This window comes from Sus scrofa, chromosome 12 (assembly GCF_000003025.6).
Source record: "Sus scrofa isolate TJ Tabasco breed Duroc chromosome 12, Sscrofa11.1, whole genome shotgun sequence".
NCBI lineage: Eukaryota > Metazoa > Chordata > Mammalia > Artiodactyla > Suidae > Sus > Sus scrofa.
Genome location: NC_010454.4, coordinates 57,974,133 through 57,993,953, shown reverse-complemented (window position 1 = coordinate 57,993,953; position 19,821 = coordinate 57,974,133). Strand labels below are relative to the sequence as shown.

Below are 19,821 nucleotides of genomic sequence, written 5' to 3'. Positions count from 1 at the left end.
CTGGAGAGCTGAGGAGAGTCTAGAAAAAGAGCCAAAGAGGAAAATTACTGTATTAAATTTTTTTCATCGCTTCCAGCCGTTACTTTATGGAGAAGGTAGCCAAGGCCTGTATTTACAACGCCTGCTTTTATTTACTGGACTACTGCTGCTTTTAAAATGGGTCAAGGGTCCTATGTAGTTTTAATTTTATTGTCCTATTTTCATTTAAACTCAAAAGTAATTAGTTCCTTAAAAATGAGCAGATAAACACACTGAGCTTAAGTACCTTAAAGGTGTTTTAAACACTGACGTAAAAATCAGTACTTCATACAGATGATTATTTTATCAAGAAATTATGAAATATTTGGACTATTAGAAAACGTTGTCCAGAATGTGAGACTTAAGTATGTATATCCATTGTTTGGTATCAGGAAAGTTTGAATTTGCTTAGGAGCTCCTTAAAGATTGACAATTATGTTGTTAAAAAAATTAAGCAAACCCAAAGAACTCATCTTTTTTCTGATGAGTCACCTCGTTTGCCAAGTTAAAAAATGTAGAAACAGGCACTTAGTGCTGATTTAAAGCATGATGTTACATGGTATTAGGAATCTCTGTCTCAAAAATAAATAATGGGGAGTTCCCCTGCAGCTCGGCAGGTTAAGAACCCAATAGTGTCTGTGAGGATGCAGCTTTTTGATCCCTGGCCTCCATCAGTGGGTTAAGGATTTGGCGTTGCTACAAGCTGCAGTGTAGGTCGGAGATACGGCTCAGATCTGGTGTTGCCGTGGCTGTGGTGTAAGCTCCCAACCCCAGTAACTTCCATATGCTACAGGGGCAGCCCTAAAAAGATTAAATAAATAAATCAATAAACGGTACAAGACTGGGCACAAGAAAGGGTAGCAGGTCTGATTCTCAGGCCACAGACACAGGGGAGAAAGAAGTGTATCTTCTCTTGTGTACTTTATTCCATTTTTGGGGGTAAGCACTTACCTTCTAATCCAAGCTTGTATTCCACCACCATAGAGGTAACTTTGCCAGTTGTGGGTTCATTGCCCTTTTCACTGTGACTTAAAAGTTCAACAAGTTTTAGAACTCACAGAGAAGATAAACTAAAAAAAAATCTCTTGAAAAAATATGCAAGAAATGGGGCTGACACAACTAGATTATCTACATGCAAATCAAAAATGAATCTAGGTAGGAGTTCCCGTCATGGCACAGTGGTTAACAAATCTGACTAGGAACTATGAGGTTGCAGGTTCGATACTTGGCCTCGCTCAGTGGGTTAAGGATCTGGCATTGATGTGAGCTGCAGTGTAGGTTGCAGATGCGGCTCGGATCCTGAGTTGTTGTGGCTGTGGTGTAGGCCGGCAGCTACAGCTCCAATTAGACCCCTAGCCTGGGAACCTCCATATGCTGCAGGTGCGGCCCTAGAGAAGACAAAAAAAAAAAAAAAAAAAAAAAAAAAGAATCTAGGTAGATGTTACACTTTCACAAAAGTGAACTCAGAATGGATTATAGACCTAAATGTAAAATGTAAAACCTACACAACTGCTGGAAGATAACATAAGAGAAAATATATGTGACCTAGGGTTTGATGGTAACATCTGAGACAAAACACCATTTAAAAGCTTCTGCTCTGCAAAAGAGACAGTATTCATAGAATGAAAAGACAGGAGTGGCTCAGAAAGTTAAGGATTCAGCATTGTCACTGCAGTGACCTGGGTTGCTCCTGTGGCATGGGTTCTGTCCCTGGCATGAGAACTTCCATATGCTGCAGGTGTGGCCAAAAAATAAAGAGAGAGAAAATGAAAAGGCAGACTACAGACTAAGATAAAAATCTTTGCAAAACACATATTAGATAGAGGACTGGTATCCAGGATGTATAAAGAACTCTTAAAGTTGAAAAACAACCCATTGAAAATAGGCAAGAGATCTGTACAGAAATATATATATATAAAATATATAGCAAATAAGCATAAGAAAAGATGTTCAACATCATGTGTGACTGGGGAAATGTACATTAAAACAACGAGATGCCACCACACACCGATGAGAGTGGCCAAAAATCCAGAACATCACAACATCAGGTGCTGGGGAGGGTGAGGAGCAACAGGAGCCCTTGTTCATTGCCGGTGGGAATACCGAAGGGTACGGCCACTTCGGAAGACAGTTTGGTTGTTTCTTACAAAACTAAATATGTTCTTGCCAGATGATCTGGCACTTGTGCTCATTGGTATTTATGCAAAAGTATTGAAATGTTACGTCCACCTAAAAACCTGCTCACTGGTGTTTACAGAAGCTTTGTTTATCATTGCCCAAACTTAGAAGCACCCAGGATGCCCTTCAGTGGGTGAATGGATAAATAAACTGGGGTCCATGCAGACAAGGGGGTATCATTCAGAACTAAAAAGAAATGAACCAACAAGCCATGAAAGACATGGGGGAGCCTTAAATGCGTATGACTAAGTGAAAGAAGCCAGTCCGAAGGAGCAACACTGTGTATGATCCCAACTATATGACGTTCTAGAAAAGTTTTTTTAAAAAAAAAAAAAACAAAAAAAACAGGGTGCAAAGGTTTGGGGAGGAAAGGATGGATGAGTACCGCAAAGAGGATTTTTACGAAATGCGTCTATCACGCTGCAGGACACCGCGATGGGGAATTACGCATCATGATGCAGTGTAGATTTGTCAAGGTCATGGCACGGACAGCACTGAGAGCTCCGATGTAAACCACGGACTTTAGTTTGGTTACTGACAATGTATTGATATTGGCTCACTGAGTATAACGAATGACCACACTGACTCAAGATGTTAATCATGGTAATTACGGTAATTGGGAGGAATGTGAGGAGCATGTGGGAGCTCTACCTTTCTCTTAACTTCTTCTAAAAACCGGAACACCTAAATCTGAAGAGAAAATGGAGAGATCTCGTGTAAACACAAACTATTTCCAATAGGAAAGAACAGAGCAGGCCAAGAGGAGCAATAAAAAAAAAAAATTGATGATTTGTTTTATAGGAGAACCATTTAGATATTTAAATCAAAGGGCAAAATTAATGTCAGGCAACTTTAATAAAAGTGCATCTATATTATCTGAATTAAAATTTTAATTTTAAGGAATTTAAATATGACGGGAAAAACTAGGAATTTTCCCCTACTATCTATCTATCTATCTATCTATATATCAGAATAAATGAAGCAATTAAAATGTAATTCTGCTGGAAAAGTATAACCTAAATATTTTATATCGAGCCAGTATTTTGTATGTGCAAATGCAACAGGAACTTTTTTAGATATAATTGAGGACTCAGAAAAGATTCTTCTTATATGTCAGTCCTGAAAGAAAATGCCCTGAAAATATCCTGATCACTAGAAACGAATTATAGCAAAGAATTGAAGCAAAGACTACAGCATAAAAGAAATGGTGATGTATCCTAAAAGCATAAAAATGTTGACATTTCATCATCAGTAAGTCTACAAATTACAAATGTTGGAGAGAATGTGGAGAAAAGGGAGCCCTCCTACACTCTTGGTGGAAATGTAAATTGGTACAACAACTATGGAGAGTACTGTGGAGGTTCCTCAGAAAACTGAATATAGAACTACCACATGATTTAGCAGTCCCACTCCTGGGCACATCATATCCGAACAAAAAACCATACATCAGAGGGACCAGGCGCCTATGTTCATTGCAGCACCATTCACAATAGCTGACACATGGAGACACCTAAGTGTCCATCGAGGTATGAATGGATACAGAAGATGTGGTACAGATGCACACAATGGAATATTACTCAGCCAGAACAAAATGATGTCATTTGCAGCAACATGGATGCAACTAGATTCTCATATTAAGTGGAGAAATCAGAAAGGAAAGACAAATACCATATGATATAACTTAAGTGTGGAATCTAAAATATGCACAAATGAACCTGTCTACAGAACAGAAGCAGACGCATAGACACAGAGAACAGCCTTGTGGTCGCCAAGGGGAAGGGGGAGGGAGTGGGACGGAATGGGAGTTTGGGGTTAGTAGATGCAAACTCTTGCATTTGGAGTGGATAAGCCCTGAGATCCTGCTGTACAGCCCAGGGAACTACATCTAGCCTCTTGGGATAGACCATGATGGAAAATAATATAAGAAAGGGAAACGTATGTCTATGTATGTGGGTCACTTTGCTGTGCATTGGCGGTTGGCACAGTATTGGCACTTGAACTTTTGAAAATAATAAAAAATTTAAAAATTAATAGGGTAATACCCTCCTCCAGGATGGCAGGACTCCATGAAAAGTGGGAGGCAGATCGCCCTAAAAGACAGATACTGGTAATCAGGCTGATGAAGTGTTAGCAGCTGAACCACCCTCTTGTTCCTTAAAGCTCCTTTGATCCTCCACCTGCTTTGCCCTTCTCTCCGACCTGAGCTCTTCCAGATGGAATTCAGCCGAAATGACCGTCCTCTGAGGAGGGGGAGATTCTGCTTACAGGTCAGGTTGGTACTTGCTGGTTTCTGTAGAGGAAAATGCAACACACAGCCATGGCGAAAAGCTCTCAAATGGTTTTATGGAGAAGGCACCGACTTGGCCCTTCTGCATTCAGCAGCACCCACACTGGACTTCAGCTGATCATGGAACTGGTCCTTGAGTAACTTCTTTTAAAGTCAGGATCGCTCAACCACTCACATTAGAAAAAATAAAAAAATAAAAAAACTGCAACCAAACAAAACAAACCTGAATTAGCTAACGGGAGCTGCTGCTTTATCGATGCGTTTGCTTTATGGTCTAAAATGGGGTTTTAATAAATTTATGCTCCGGTAGACACATTCAGGGCCGAAGTATTTTATATCTGGGTTGCTGCTTTCCTGCCAAGGCTTGGCCCTCTTAATCTCCCACTGGGTGCCCGGGAAGGCTGAGTGCACTCGCCACTACTTAGAAGCCTGCTTTGCCTTGGGCACTCTCTCCACAAACTCCAAAATGTATCACATCAAGTGTGAACAGGTCAGCTGGCTCTCCACCATCTCTGCAGCAGCTCGATGTTCATCAGTACATGTGCAGATTAACGATCAAATCAGAAATCCCTGCGCTCAAATGCAAGTACAGTGAAGACGCATTTGTCTAGACTCCACTAGTGACTCCCTGTCTGCCGTGATTATTCATAAGTGGTAAAAACGCTCTAAGTAAAAAAAAAATGGACATTTTGTCTTTCTCTATGAATTTTCACTCTGCTCAGGGGTAAAGTAAATCAGTTCAGATGTCACATGCTCTTTCAAAAGAGGGTTTGATCTTATGAAATGAAATATTTTTCTAATATGTTAGGATCTAGAGTTTTTTTTCCCTGTGCTAAGGGATTCTGATGTTTGACATAATACGGTGCAACGGTACAGTTCATCACGTGGTTGATAATAGGTACCATCCTTGAATTAAGGGACCCACTTCTTAAAAGTGCTGGAGGGAGTTCCTGTTGTGGCACAGGGGAAACGAATCCGACTAAGAACCATGAGGTTGCAGATTCGATCCCTGGCCTCGCTCGGTGGGTTAAGGATCTGGTGTTGCCGTGAGCTGTGGTGTAGGTTGCAGATGAGGCTCAGATCTGGCGTTCCTGGGGCTGTGGTGTAGGCTGGCAGCTATACCTCTGATTAGGCCCCTAGCCTGGGAACCTCCATATGCCACAGGTGCAGCCCTAAAAAAAAGTGTTGGACAATTTAGAATTTTTTCTGTCAAGTGAACGTTCTACCCAGTTGTATTATAAGCTCCTTGCATTGAAGGCTTATGCATTTTGTTTTTTGTGTCCCTAACTCACTCTCTCAATTGCTGCCTCATTGTGGCAGAAAAGTGTCTTTCATGTAGGAAATACTCAGTAAAGGGCTTTCCTTGTGAGACTTGATTATTCCAAACACGAGGATTCAAACCAGTTTCAAACAGCTAGGTGTGCTCTCGTTAGTTTGTTTTCTATCTAAATGGTTTAAATCGCTCATTAAATTGTTTACTTTTTATTTTTCAGTGTGAGTGTAATATCAGGATGATTTGACTGCAAGCAACAGAGAATCAAACAGAAATGGCCTAGGGAGTCCCTTCGTGGCTCCCCAGTTAACAATCTGACTGGATCATGAGGATGCAGGTTCAATCCCCGGCCTCTATCAGTGGGTGAAGGATCTAGTGCTACCATGAGCTGTGCTGTGGTGTAGGCTGGCGGCCGCAGCTCCAGTTGGACCCCTAGCCCGGGAACTTCCATATGCTGTGGGTGCAGCCCTAAAAAGCAAAAACAAACAAAAAAATGAAACAAAACAAAACAAAAAATCCACAAAAAAATCAGAAATGGCCTAAACAAAGAAGAAAACGTGTTATCCCATACTACAAGAAGTTTGGGGATTGAGTGAGTGGTTAAATGCATGATTAGTTTAGAAACTTGACAGCACCACCCAGGACCCATTTTCCCTAAGGCGCTGCTGCCCCCCACCCTGTAGGCTTAGCCACCGCAGCAAAGACACCCCCCTTCCCCAACCAGAGCCCTGCGTCAGGACTGGAAGGGGCCTCCTTCCCTCCATCCCCTTCCAGAACCTCCGCAGAAGACTCCCCTTGACGTCTCATTCCATCCCATACTGGTCACTTTGCAGGGGAACGGATTTACCATGGTGGCCAGAGACAATTAAGTCGCCCCCATCTCTGGAGAACACTTGACCACTCAGTACCCAGCAACTCGGGTACTCCTGGCAAGAAAGAGACAGGTGATACCCACTGGGTCCTGTCCACAGCGCCTGCCCCCAGCAACCTGTCTACCTGGAAAACTGAGGGGGTGCCACGCGGGTCTGTGTCTTCTCTGTAGTTTGCCCGAGTCTTTCCCATTAGGTAAGTGTCGCCCTTTTCCCTCTTTGCGGCTTTCCTCCTTGGCACGTCACCCAGGTTTTGTTCAGCCACAAGGGGCGATAGGCTGAAAGAGGAATCTCCAGGCCTAGGTGATGGGCCAGCCGTGGTGATCCTCACCCGTTTGCCTGGGCACCGTTTGGGAAACGTCCCCCTGCTCACCACGGAGATGAAAGACCAGGTCCCTGGAGGGGCTTCGCGGAAGGATTTTTCTCCCCAGTAAAGCGGCAGACAAGCCAAGGGTCCGCCGCCCTACGCGCCGTCTGCCTTGAGCCGCCGCCAGCTCACATCCTTGAGCAGAAACGTTGCAGGGAGGCAGAAAGCGCCGAGTCTCATGGATCGTGCTGAGCGTTGCATCCACCCAGGACTGCTTACCTTCAGACTTCTGCTCCGGTGGCAGAGCAGCAAACCCCTATTGTGTAAGCCTTTGTAGATGGCTGGTGCCACTTGCTGCTGAAAGTGACAGATAATCTTTCTAGGAATATAACCCCTAAAGCCCTTTATGGTAACAGATGCACTTAGAGAATGTAGTTTTCTTTCTTTTTCTTACTTAAAAAAAAAAAAAAAAAAAGCTGAAGTCTGCCTCAGGCAAAAAGACAAACTGAAAACATATGTATGCATAATTGAAGTGCAATCAATATTCATTAGAAAATGAACGAATGTTCTTCAGGTTACTTTAATAGTTTTCTCGGGAATCTGTTTTTGGATACGTATGTCAGCTACAATATTTGGCACTTCCAGGAGCTCTGTGTTGATGTCCTTCCTAGAAGTTGCACTTCTGCGCATTTTTCTGCGCCTTTGGGGTCTCAGATGTTCCTGGAAGGAATCACTTTTCACTCCCCTGGCTTTTCCCTCGAACAGGTAACTTGTAACTTGCTGTTGCCTATAGATATCGAGCATTTGTCCAAAAATATGTTCCTACAATACCTTCCTGTCTCAGCCATTCCATTCACAAGACAGTTTAAACATTTCTCCATGCTATTCCACAGATCATTCATAGAGGAACCATCTGAACCATGCAACAAAGTCTAGAAACTTTTATGACTTTTAACTTCCACGACAAGTTATCATGTACTTGGTACCCTCAGCCAGGTACATGTTAAGCTCAGGTTTCATGTATGTTAGCGTGGAGCCATATTTCCTTGTGGATAAACCTATAGATTTATCCCCACCCCCACTTCCCTTCCCAGAAGTAACTGTTGCCTTGACAACAGGGTAAGGACAGCAGTGATGACGGCTGTGATAACGATTATGATAATGATGGCAGGAGAAACTGTATGCTGGCCATTATCTAAGCACTTTACATGCATTAGCTCCTTTAACGCCCAAGGAGGCATGTGACAGAAATGCTATTTTTATCCCCGTGTTAGAGATGAGGGCTGAGGAAAGACTGGTGAGGTGCCTTGCCCAAGGCCACACGTCTGGTCCCCAGAGAAGCCAGGCTTCCTACCCAGGCAACCCAGGGGTCCCATACACTGTCGCTGCCTGATAGGTAGCAGTGGTGGTGATACACACTTCCTCTAGGTACATGCGCATCCATAATAAAGACGCAGTAGACTTATTTGCATATTTTAAAAAGTGTATGGTTTCAGAACATTTGTTGTTTTTCCCTGTTATGAATCGTGTCGCAGTAAACGTCTCGCGTGCATCACCTCACGTGTGTGCTGCTCTATGGCCAACATCGAAAGGTCTCATTTCTGGAGTTCCTGTCGTGGCTCAGAGGTTAACGAACCTGACTAGCATCCATGAGGTTGTGGTTCGATCCCTGGCCTCGATCAGTGGGTTAAGGATCTGGCGTTGCCGTGAGCTGTGGTGTAGGTCACAGATGTGGCTTGGGTCTGGTGTTACTGTGGCTGTGGTGTAGGCCGGGGGCTGCAGCTCCAATTCGACCCCTAGCCTGGGAACCTCTACATGCTGCGGGTTCGGCCTTAAAAAGACAAAAGACAAAAAAGAAAGAAAGAAAAGAAAAATCTCATTTCTGCTTGGTAGATTTTGCACATCATCAATTTTTTTTTTCAGTTGTTCCAAAATAGCTCTTCAAAGTGTTAGTACCAGTTTGCAGCCATAGCAACACTATATAAGACTTTCCAGTTCCAGTAGCCCCACCCATTCTTATTATTGGATTTATTGGTTGGTTGTTGATTTTTGTCAGTTGATAGGTATGGCATGGTATTTGATCTAGTGTGAATTTTTCTTTGATTACCAGAGAGGTTGAAGCATTTTTCCATTTGTTTGTACTTCCTTTTTGCTTGTATTGTTTACTTGCCTGATTTTTTGTTTGTTTGTTTGTTTGCCTTTCCTTGAGCCGCTCCCACGGCATATGGAGGTTGCAAGGATAGGGGTCGAATCGGAGCTGTAGCCACCAGCCTACGCCAGAGCCACAGCAACTCGGAATCCAAGCTGCATCTGCAGCCTACACAACAGCTCACAGCAACGCCGGTTCCTTAACCCACTGAGCAAGCCAGGGACTGAACCCGCAACCTCATGGTTCCTAGTCGGATTCGTTAACCACTGCGCCATGACGGGAACTCTTGCTTGCCTGATTTTTAGGGAATTCTGTTATATTCCTCTTCTATAAAACTAGTTGTTTGGGCTGTAAACACCTTAGAGTGGCTACTGACTTTTTTTTTTTCCTTTTTTCTTGTTTGACTTTCTTTTCATTGTTGTCTTTTTTTGTCTTTTCGTCTTTTCTAAGGCCACCTGCGACATATGGAGATTCCTAGGCTAGGGGTCTAATCAGAGCTGTAGCCACTGCAGCCACAGCAACTCGGGATCCAAGCCTTGTCTGTGACCTACACCACAGCTGACAGCAATGCCGGATCCTGAACCCACTGAGCGAGGCCAGGGATCAAACCCGAAACCTCATGGTTCATAGTTGGGTTCGTTCCCACTGAGCCATGACGGGCACTCTCTCTTTTCATCGTTGCCTTGATACGCAGAAGTCCTTAGTTTGATATAGTTTTATTCTCAATATGATTTATGCTTTTGGCCCTTAAGGAGGAATGACAGTGCTCAGATGTCAGCAAGATGGCCTCGCACGGTTTATTTTGTCTTTTTTTTTTTTTTCTTTTTAGGGTCACATCTGTGGCATATGGAAGTTCCCGGGTTTGAAGGTTGAATTGGAGCTGCAGCCACAGGCCTACACCACAGCCATGGCAGCACCGGATCTGAGCTGCATCTGCAACCTACGCTGCAGCTTGTGGCAGTGCCAGATCCTAACCTACTGAGCAAGGCCAGGGATCAAGCTTGCCTTCTCAGGGACACTGTGTCAGGCTCTTCAGCCCCTGAGCCATAACGGGAACTCCTTCGTTTTCAAGTTTTGCTTTCATTTAGATGATTTGGGGGTATGACAGGACGTCGATACCCAGTCTTACCCTCTTTCATCCCTGGTTTCCTGGAGAGTATCTTTTCCGTTACAGCCAGGATGCAGCCTCATTCATTGATTATGCTGATCCTTTGCCCAGCGATCTGACAGGCCGTCTCTGCGTATTTCAGATTTCCTTTTCTAAGTGCTTCTATTTCGGGTCCCTGCTCCCTGTGACAACATCACATTGTTCAAATTACTACCATCCCTGTCTAATCCCCTTCCTTTTTCTTTAGCATAGTTTTGTCAAGTCCTTTGAAAAACTGTACAGGAATTTTTTATTGAAATTGTATTGAATTTATAGGTAAATTTGGGGAAAATTGCAGTCTTTAAAATATTGAACTCTCCGTCCATGAATATAGTAAATCCTGTATTTCTTCCCCACTTCCATCAGCTTTTGTTGCTTTCTCCATAAAAATCTGACACACCATTTGTTAAATTTATTTCTTGACACCTTAAAAGCTTTTATTGTCATGGTTAATAATGTCCTTTAACAATAACTATTGATTTTTGTGTATTGGTTTCTAGCAAATTGTGAGCTTTCTTATTAGCACTCATATTTATTTGTAATTTCTCCTGGATATTCTATGCAAGCATATATTCTTTGTACTAATTACGTTATCTCTTTTCCCTGGTCTTTAGCTTTTTGTGTCTATGATGCTTTTTAAATTTGGGGTATAATTATCAACCAATAAAATGCACAGAGGTCCTAACTGCTGAACTCAGTTAGGTCTGACCACTAGATACACTTGTGTAATCAAGGTCCTAATCAAGATACGGCACACTCCCATCGCGCCAGGAAACGCCCCCGGGCTCCCCCCTGTCGAGTCCTTCCTCCCAGCCTTAGGCAGTCAGCAGTCTGCTTCCTGTGGCTATCAGTTAGTGCCTCCTGTTCTTGAACTTTATGTAAATGGAATCACCCGGGCTTTTCATTTTGGGACTGGATGCTTTTACACTGCACAGTGTTGCCTTACGTTGCATTTATGTTGTTGCCTGCGTCAGGAATCCATCCTTGCATGACTGAATAATGTTCCCTTCTTTGGATATTCCACAGTTTGTTATCCCAGCTCCATGTTTTGTTTTTGTTTTTTTGTCTTTCTTTAAGGCCTTACCCGAAGCACATGGAGGTTCCCAGGCTAGAGCTCAAATTGGAGCTGCAGCCTCCGGCCTACACCACAATGACCCCAGATCTGAGCCTCTTCTGTGACCTAAACCACAGCTCATGGTAACACCGGATCCCACTGAGCGAGGCCAGGGATTGAACCCGCAACCACATGGTTCCTAGTTGGATTCATTTCCGATGCACCACGACGGGAACTCCCCAGCTCCATGTTAATAGAACTGTCTTGTTTTGAGTCTGGGGCCACTATGAATAAGTGTCCTATAAACATTTCAGTCTTTTAACTTTTTCTTTTCTGCAGCACATGGAAGTTCCTTGGCCAGGGATCCAGCCCTCTCCATTGCAGTGACCTGAGCCACAGCAGTGACAACGCTGTATTCTTAACACACTAGGCCGCCAGGGAACTCCTCTTTTATTTTCTTATTGTGGCTCCTAGGACCTACCATATGACGTTGAAGGGAGGGTATCCTGAGGTTTTCAACACTGTGAGTTTCAGTATTGGCAGCGGGCTTTTGAAGACGCGCTTCATTAAGTGGGGAGAGGTCTCACCTATCCTTGCTTTACTTGAGAGTATTTATTTATTCATTTTGAGGAGGTATCTTTGTTTAATCAAGAATGATTGCTGGGTTGAATTAAGTGTCTTTTCTGCATCTATTGAAATGATTTTTCTCCTTTCATCTGTTAATGTAGTGACTATATTAATCTATCTTCTAAGTCATTTTTTACATTCTTGGATAAATCTTAATTAGCAATGAATTAAGAATTACTTTGCCAGATTTTACAAATAATACGTTATTTCTTACACTTGTCTCTTTGTGCATACATGAAAGGGGCCTAAAGTTTTCTTTTCAGCTTTGTTCCAAGGCTTCATAGGCTCATAAATGAGCTGAAGGGATTTCTTCCTCTTTCTATTTTTCTGAAGCCATTTTATGATATTAAAATGATCCATTTCCTGAAGGCAGAACTTACCTGTAAAACCACCCAGGCTTGGCGATTGTGTTTGTGTGTGTTGTCAGGGAGGGCAGTGGGGGGCACGTGGACCCATGCAGTTCCTTTGATGCTCGTGTGTATGCTCACTTTTTTTTTTTTTGTCTTTTTGACATTTCTTGGGCCACTCCCGCGGCATATGGAGGTTCCCAGGCTAGGGGTCGAATTGGAGCTGTAGCCACTGGCCTACGCCAGAGCCACAGCAACGCAGGATCTGAGCCATGTCTGTGACCTACACCACAGCTCATGGCAACGCTGGATTGTCAACCCACTGAGCAAGGGCAGGGACCGAACCCGCAACTTCATGGTTCCTAGTCAGATTCGTTAACCACTGCACCACAACGGGAACTCCTATGCTCACCTTTTATGTCTCTTCCTGAGTCAATGTTGTTGTTATATTTTTCCAGAAAATTGCCCTTTTAATCTGAGTTTTTCACGTTTATTGGCATTGTTTATAAAATTTATCTTTTTTTTCCTCTCCCTATTCTGTTCTTTCAATTCAGAGTATTGTTTATTTTTACTTTAATTTCTCTTCTTTTGATCATGTTAGCCAGATGTTTGCCTATTTAATTTGTCTTCCAAAAGAGCCATTTTTTTTCTTTTGTTACTCTTCTTGACTGTGTCTTTGTCTGTAATGCTATTAACTTGTGCTCTTATCTTTATTATTTCCTTCCTTCTAATTCCTTTGGGTTTACTCTGTTGCCCTGTTCTTTTTCTAACCTTTGATTTACATACTAAGTACAGTCATTTCCAACATTCTTCTTCGTGTAATATGTGCATTTAAAGATATATTTTAGGAGTTCCTGTCATGGCTCAGCGGTTAACAGACCTGACTAGTATCCATAAGGACATGGGTTTGATCCCTGGCCTCTCTCAGTGGGATATGGATCCTGCATTGCTGTGAGCTGTGGTGTAGGCTGGCCCCTACAGCTCCGATTTGACCCCTAGCCCAGGAACCTCCATATACCACAAGTGCGGCCCTAAAAAGACCAAAAAAAAAAAAAGAGAGAGAGAGAGAGATTAATTTTAATTGTTTACAGTGTGCACTGAAACCAACTAGCTGGCTCATTTTGGATTGTCAGAGTTCTTTGAGTGTATTTCTTCCTAATTCCACGTTTGATGTGGATAGCTTGAAATAGATCTGGTGGGATATTTATGCTATGGATGGGCAAATGCTACAAACCCACCCCCCCACCTCCCCTGTACCCCCCCCCCAATGCGGGGGTGGCGCACTGAGAGCCTTTTGGACGACATTTGTTGTTTTCCAGATTTGGTATTTAATGTCTGTATTATGATTTGGTTCTAAAATTCCATCATTTCTTCTTTACTCATGGGTTACTTAGAAATAGATTTAAAAAAATAATTCCAAGAATATTCAATCATTTTTGTTGTTGATTTTTAACTTTATTGTGATGTGGTCTATAGGATGTGATTTTGTTGACAGTTGTTCAGACTTGATTGGTAGCATATTATACAAGCAATTTATTAAAATATGCGTGTATACTTGGAAATATATATGTAAAATATGTATATTTATATATAGATAAACCAGCAATAGAATAACAGCTTCTATTGTTAGAAGTTATTATGGAATAATAGCTTCCATATCTTCCAGCCTCTGATATTGCTATTCGAAATTCTGTTGCCATCTAAGTTGTTATTCTATTGTTGGTTTATTTTTTCTTCCTGGATTTTTTTTTTTTCTTTTTAGGGCTGCACCTGCAGCATATGGAAGTTCCCAGGCTAGGGGTTGAATCAGAGCTGTAGCTGCTGGCCTAAACCACAGCCGCAGCAATGACAGATTTGAGCCACATCTGCGACCTACACCGCACAGCTCACAGCAAGGCCAGATCCTTAACCCACTGAACGAGGCCAGGATCAAACCCGCATCATCATGAATACTAGTCGGGTTCCTTCCTACTGAGCCGCAATGGGAACTCCCCTGGATATTCTGATTTCTTCATTTCACAGCAGTGAATCTAAGTGTGAATTTATTTGTATTTATTATGCTCGGACTTTATTTTTTTGATCAAGTCTGTACAACTGTCAACCGTTATCATTATGAATACTTTTTCTATCCCATCATCTCATTCTCTCTTTTGGGGATTCTTATTAGACATACAGTTCACCCTTGAGCAAGTGGGGGTTGAACCCTACCAGCTGTTGAAAGTCTGTGCATGAGGTTGCAGTCAGCCCTCCAATCGTGCTTCTGCACCCAAGGATTCAAGCAGTGGCAAATTGTACAGCACTGTAGTGTGTATTTATTGAAAAAACCAAGACCCGAGAGTCAGTGGATCACTCAGTTCAAACCTGCGCTGTTCAAGGGTCAGCTGTGTGTTGAAGTTTTTCCATCTATACTCCGTGTCTTCCAACTTGTCTTTTAAATTTCCTGTCTTCTTGTATGTCTCAGTCTGTCTTCTGGGCAGTGTACTTGGATTTGGCTTCCAGTCCATTAGCTCTCTTTCTACCATATTATTTCTGCTGTTTCATACCATTCCTTCTTCACATCCCATTGCGTTTTTCTTCAGATGACTTTCTAATTACATTTTTGGATGCTCGTTTTTATGTTTCCTTTTTCTGTTGACTTTCATTCACGCTGACTCATCTCCCTGTGCATTTTGTGATTTGGTTACAAGAGGGATTTTATTTTCCTTTGGGACTCTTGGCAGCCGGCGTTGTTTGCTTCTTCTCGACACCCGAGAGCTGGCACAGCTAGGAGCGACTTTATGTTAACGTTCAGCTCAAGGAGTTCCCACACCATGAATGCCGTGCCCAGCAAACTCTTAAACACACGGGGCTGAGATGCTGAGTTTTCATGGGAGAATTATTTATTGATTTAGTCTCCTGATTTTCCAGCGAGAGTCATGGCTGAGACACATTCCATAATGTGTCTCTGGACTGGTGGGCAGAGTTGATTGGTCCCAGTTCTCACTGAGTTAGCCATCCATCCAGGGTCGAATTCCTAGCTAACCAAATTAGATAACTCCCCACCACTGTCCGCACCCACCTCACGGCGGCTTCAGTGAGGGGTCAGGCAGCTGGCTCTATGGCCCGCGGCTCTCTCCCAGCTTCTCATCGTGGGCTGGGCCCTTTTGTTCTTGAGCGCAGTCTTAGATTGTTTTTAGTTATGGTGCACTGTCCACGACATAGAATTTACCGCTTAAGCACAGTCGAGAGGCGTTTAGCGCTTCCGCGTTGCTGTTACTGTGCAGCCACACTTCTTCCCGTCTCCAGAACGTTTTCATTTCCCAAACGGGACCTCCGTATCTCCTTCCCGCTAACCCCCACCCTCTGGCAGCCCCCTTCTACTCTTGAGGAGACATGAACTTGATGGCTCTGGGACCTCACGTAGGGAGACTCTCAGAGGATCTGTGCTCCTGTGTCTCGCTTGTTTCACTCAGCACGATGTCCTCTGACCTCATCCGCGCCGTGGCGTGTGTCAGGGTTTCCTTCCTTTTGCAGTTGAATAATACTCATCGTCTGTGGAGGCCGAGTTTGGCTTCTCTTTCGCCATAGACGGAGGCCGGGGCTGTTGACACCTTTGGGTTATTGTGAATAACGCTGCTGCGGGGTGTACAGGTATCTCTCCGAGTTCCTGTTTCGGTTCTCTGGGGCGCACCTGTACACCTGTGTACCTAGAAGTGGAGTTTCTGGATCATATGGTAGTTTTCTGTTTAATTTTTAGGGGGCACTGCCATACCATTTTCCGTTGAGACAGCCATAGATTTTTCTTAAAAGCTGTAATATTTAATCCTAATATGTATACATTATTAGTGGGAGCTATGCGTGGGAGCCTAGTCCCCTATCTTCCCAGAACCAAAAGTCCTGCCTCCTTTAGCTGATATGGTTTTTTACCCCATATTGCTCCTTCTTTTTTCTGACCCAGGTTCTTTGTCTTTCTCTGACTGTTCCAGGTCCCAGAGAGTCATTCCAGAATAGCTAAGCTGTCACAGGTCTGCTCAGGCATATATATGTGTATATTCACATGTACCATATGTATTGATTTTCTGTGACACCTGAAGCTGCAGGGAGCAGGGGTACCCTCTTCCTAAGTTTGGAGGTGCAGTGTCTATTTGAGGAAATGCCTGCTTTGAATGGATTTGTGTTTATGTAAGTATTTTAGGTTCTTGCCATGTGAGAAAATATTTGATCACAGAAGTCTGGGTTGTTTCTTCCACCTAAATTTCTGTGTCCGTTACAAGTGTATTTCATAACCAGGAGTTTCCTGAGCCTCGCCTCCTTCGTTAAAGAATAACCAGGGTTTATATAGGGTGCGATTTAATGATTGAGGTAAATGAAATTCCAGTTCTTTTACTGGAGGTTTTTAACTTCATTAAGTTTTTGAGAGCCTGCTAAATTCTTCTACGCTGTCCTCTTTCCTTCAGACTTTGTCTTGAACTTACTGACACTTTGCCTTAAAATTTTTTCTGGAGTTCCCGTTGTGGCTCAGTGAAAACAAACCCGACTAGTATCCATGAGGACACAGGTTTCATCCCTTGGCTTCACTCAGTGGGTTAAGGATCCTGCGTTGCTGTAGCTGTAGTTAGGCCAGCAGCTGCAGCTCCTATCTGACCCCTAACCTGGGAAGTTCCATATGCCACAGGTGCAGCCCTAAAAAGCAAAAAAAAGAAAAAAAGAAAAAATTCTCTTCCTAAGAAAAAGGTGAGCAAGTTGTAGCAAAAGTCATTTCCTGCTCAAGAAAAAACTTCAAGGAGTTCCCGTCGGGGCGCAGTGGTTGGCGCATCTGACTAGGAACCATGAGTTTGCGGGTTCCGTCCCTGGCCTTGCTCAGTGGGTCGAGGATCCAGCATTGCTGTGAGCTGTGGTGTAGGTTGCAGACTCGGCTTCGGATCCCACGTTGCTGTGGCTCTGGCGTAGGCCGGTGTCTACAGCTCCCACTCGACCCCTAGCCTGGGAACCTCCATATGCCGTGGGAGCGGCCCAAGAAATGGCAAAAAGACAAAAAGACAAAAAAAAAAAGGAAAAGAAAAAACTTCAAGAACATGATTCACTAAATTTTTGGCTATCAAAGATGATAAAAATAGATCTCTTTGAAGGAGTGTTTTAATCAAAACTATGTTCCTTCATAATCTGAGTCTGCAAACCCTGTCGGGTGGGAAACAAACGATTTCAGATTGTTATTTCCAACAAGATGGCAGACTCGCAGCTCTGACACACTGTTCCTCTGAAAACAATGAAGAGTCTAGCCAAAATGCCATCGAATTCTTAACAGCCCGTACTGATAAGGTGTTGTAAAATAAGGATTCCTTAGAGACCCACATTAAGTGAAAGTAGAAAGCTGCAGGGATGGGCAGAGGACTAAAGAATATTTACTGGACCTTGGTGACCTAAAGCTTTTGTTTGCCAGCTTCAAGAGGCAGAAGACATGGCCCTTGGGCTGCCTGAGATGCACTGTTTCATAGGAGGCCCCGTCACTGAAGCTGGGACTACCTCCGCCACCAAAGGCTCCCCATCGAAAACTGAATTAGAAATTATCTTGACCCCCCATGGACATCAAAGAAAAATTCCCGATTGAAACTGCGTTCTGAGTAAAGGAAAAAAATGGCTCTTATCCTAGACACTGTTGATCCCCACTGACCTTCAGCGGCCCACCTGCTTCTCGGTCTTTGTTTCTGTCTCCATGTCCTCTAAGGGCCTAACCCTCTCTCTCCATGCTCAGTGCTGTTCTTGGGATGCAACCAATTCCTTCACTGATGAGATGAAAAACTGAAGGCGTGTCTGTAACACTTCTTTTCCCAGACACCCCACACCCAGTCTCCACTCTGGATTTTGCCACATCCCCACTCTCCTTCCAAACGATAACACCTGTTCTTTCCCTGATCGAACGCTGCGGGCCCCTCTTTCCTTCCGTCTCTGTCAAGGCGGGAGGAGCAGGGCCTTTTCCTTGGAAGCCCTCCGCTGTCTGTTCCCTCTGGAAGGACTAGGAGCCTCCATCCTGGTCCGCGAGTAGCTGTCTCTAGGGATGAAAATGGTTTTCAGAGTCAGAGGCATGTTTGAGTCTCTGCTATTCTGTAGGCACGTTGCCTACATTCTCTTAACCCATTTGGCGGGTGTGGAAATGAAAGCCTGGAGAGATTAAGTGATTTACCACTGGTTCCATAAATGACAGGGCTGGGATCAGAGCTGGGGTCTGTCTGGCCCCAGGGATCACGGTCTAAACCTGCCTGAATCCCTTAATTTGATTCTTAATCTCTTAATCCTTAATCATACCTTCTTCAGGATAGCCAGATAAGATAAGAGACACAAGATAGTTGTGTCTCTTACTCAGGCATCCACCCCACTCTGTGTGTATTTTTATTTTAGCGTGAGCCGCAATGTACTGAAATTAATATCTCCCAATCAGATCGCTATGCCTCTGGGGCCCAGGGCAGTGCCTGGTGTACAGACTGATGCAGTATTTCTTCTGCGGCTGTTTATTTGCCCATCGTGGCTACTCAGGCCCTTCCTTAGTCCCACCGATGGAGAAACTGGGATGGAAACTAATCAGTGCAGTACTGGACAAGCAAAGGTAGCATCGGGTTGGGATTTGGGGGCAGTTAGGCAGTTACAGACTGTTTAGACCCTAAAATCTGCCTGATTGATCCTAGTCTGAGACACTAGGTCTCGTTTGAATCTCCAAGCCTAGGGAAGCACCTTATCTCCATAAACATAGCCCTAGAACACCAGTTCACAAATGGATTGAAAGGTAGGTGCCCCGGACTGAATGTTTCCTGTGCCCACCTCCCCAAGTTCTTATGCTGAATTCCTACGGCCCAATGTGATGACATTAGTATGTGTGGCCTTTGGAGGTGCTGAGGTCGCGAGGGTGCAGCCCATGTGAATGGGGTTAGTGCCTTTTCAGGAGACCCCATAGACCTTATCGAGAGACTCCCTTGCCTCCTCCACCTAGTGAACTCGGGGGGGGGGTGGAGAGACACACACTGTGAACCAGGAAGAGGGCCCTCACCCGCCCGTACCCACGCCTTGATCTTGGACCCCTCTGGAACCGTGAGAAAGAAATGCCTGTGGTTAGTAAGCTGCCCGGTCAGCGGCATTTCGTCACAGCAGCCGGAATCGACAGTCAGCAAGAATGCAGTTTAATCTTTGTCCGCCTCAATGTGATAAATTTAGAAGCTGACTTTTGTTTGTTTTGAAACATGTAAAGTAAAGCTTGGGACATTACTGAATCCAGATTAAGTAGAAAATCAAAATACATTCTGCTAAAATCCCAACTCCACTAGAACCTTTTTCTCAAATCCATAGAGGTACATGTTTATGGAAATGGTTAATAAGTGCTTATGATGAAAATGCCACATCCTATCTCAGTCCTACTACTTGCTTTCAATCCTCTTATTATTTGTTCTGGTATATGTTTCTAAATATATCATTATCCTGCTATGAATCGACTTTTATTTGCGATGTTGTCTATCGGTTTTCTTCTGCAGGAGAAGGGAGATTAGCTGTCTTCCATTGCCCCAAGTATACACTGCCCCTCCCTTTTTCTGCAGAAACAG

At 43.7% G+C, this 19,821-nt stretch overlaps 1 long non-coding RNA gene across 9 annotated transcripts in view; it reads left to right on the top strand.

Moving 5' to 3' along the window:
• LOC106508625 overlaps positions 1–19,821 on the top strand; it is a 39,420-nt gene that overhangs the window by 17,846 nt on the left and 1,753 nt on the right. For 8 of the 9 annotated variants that reach the window (XR_002336850.1, XR_002336849.1, XR_002336853.1 and 5 more), the window contains one exon: positions 5,977–10,830. This is a non-coding gene — a long non-coding RNA (uncharacterized LOC106508625). Of the gene's footprint in view, positions 1–5,976; positions 10,831–19,821 lie in introns of those variants that run through there. The other variant, XR_002336855.1, reaches the window with a different exon arrangement.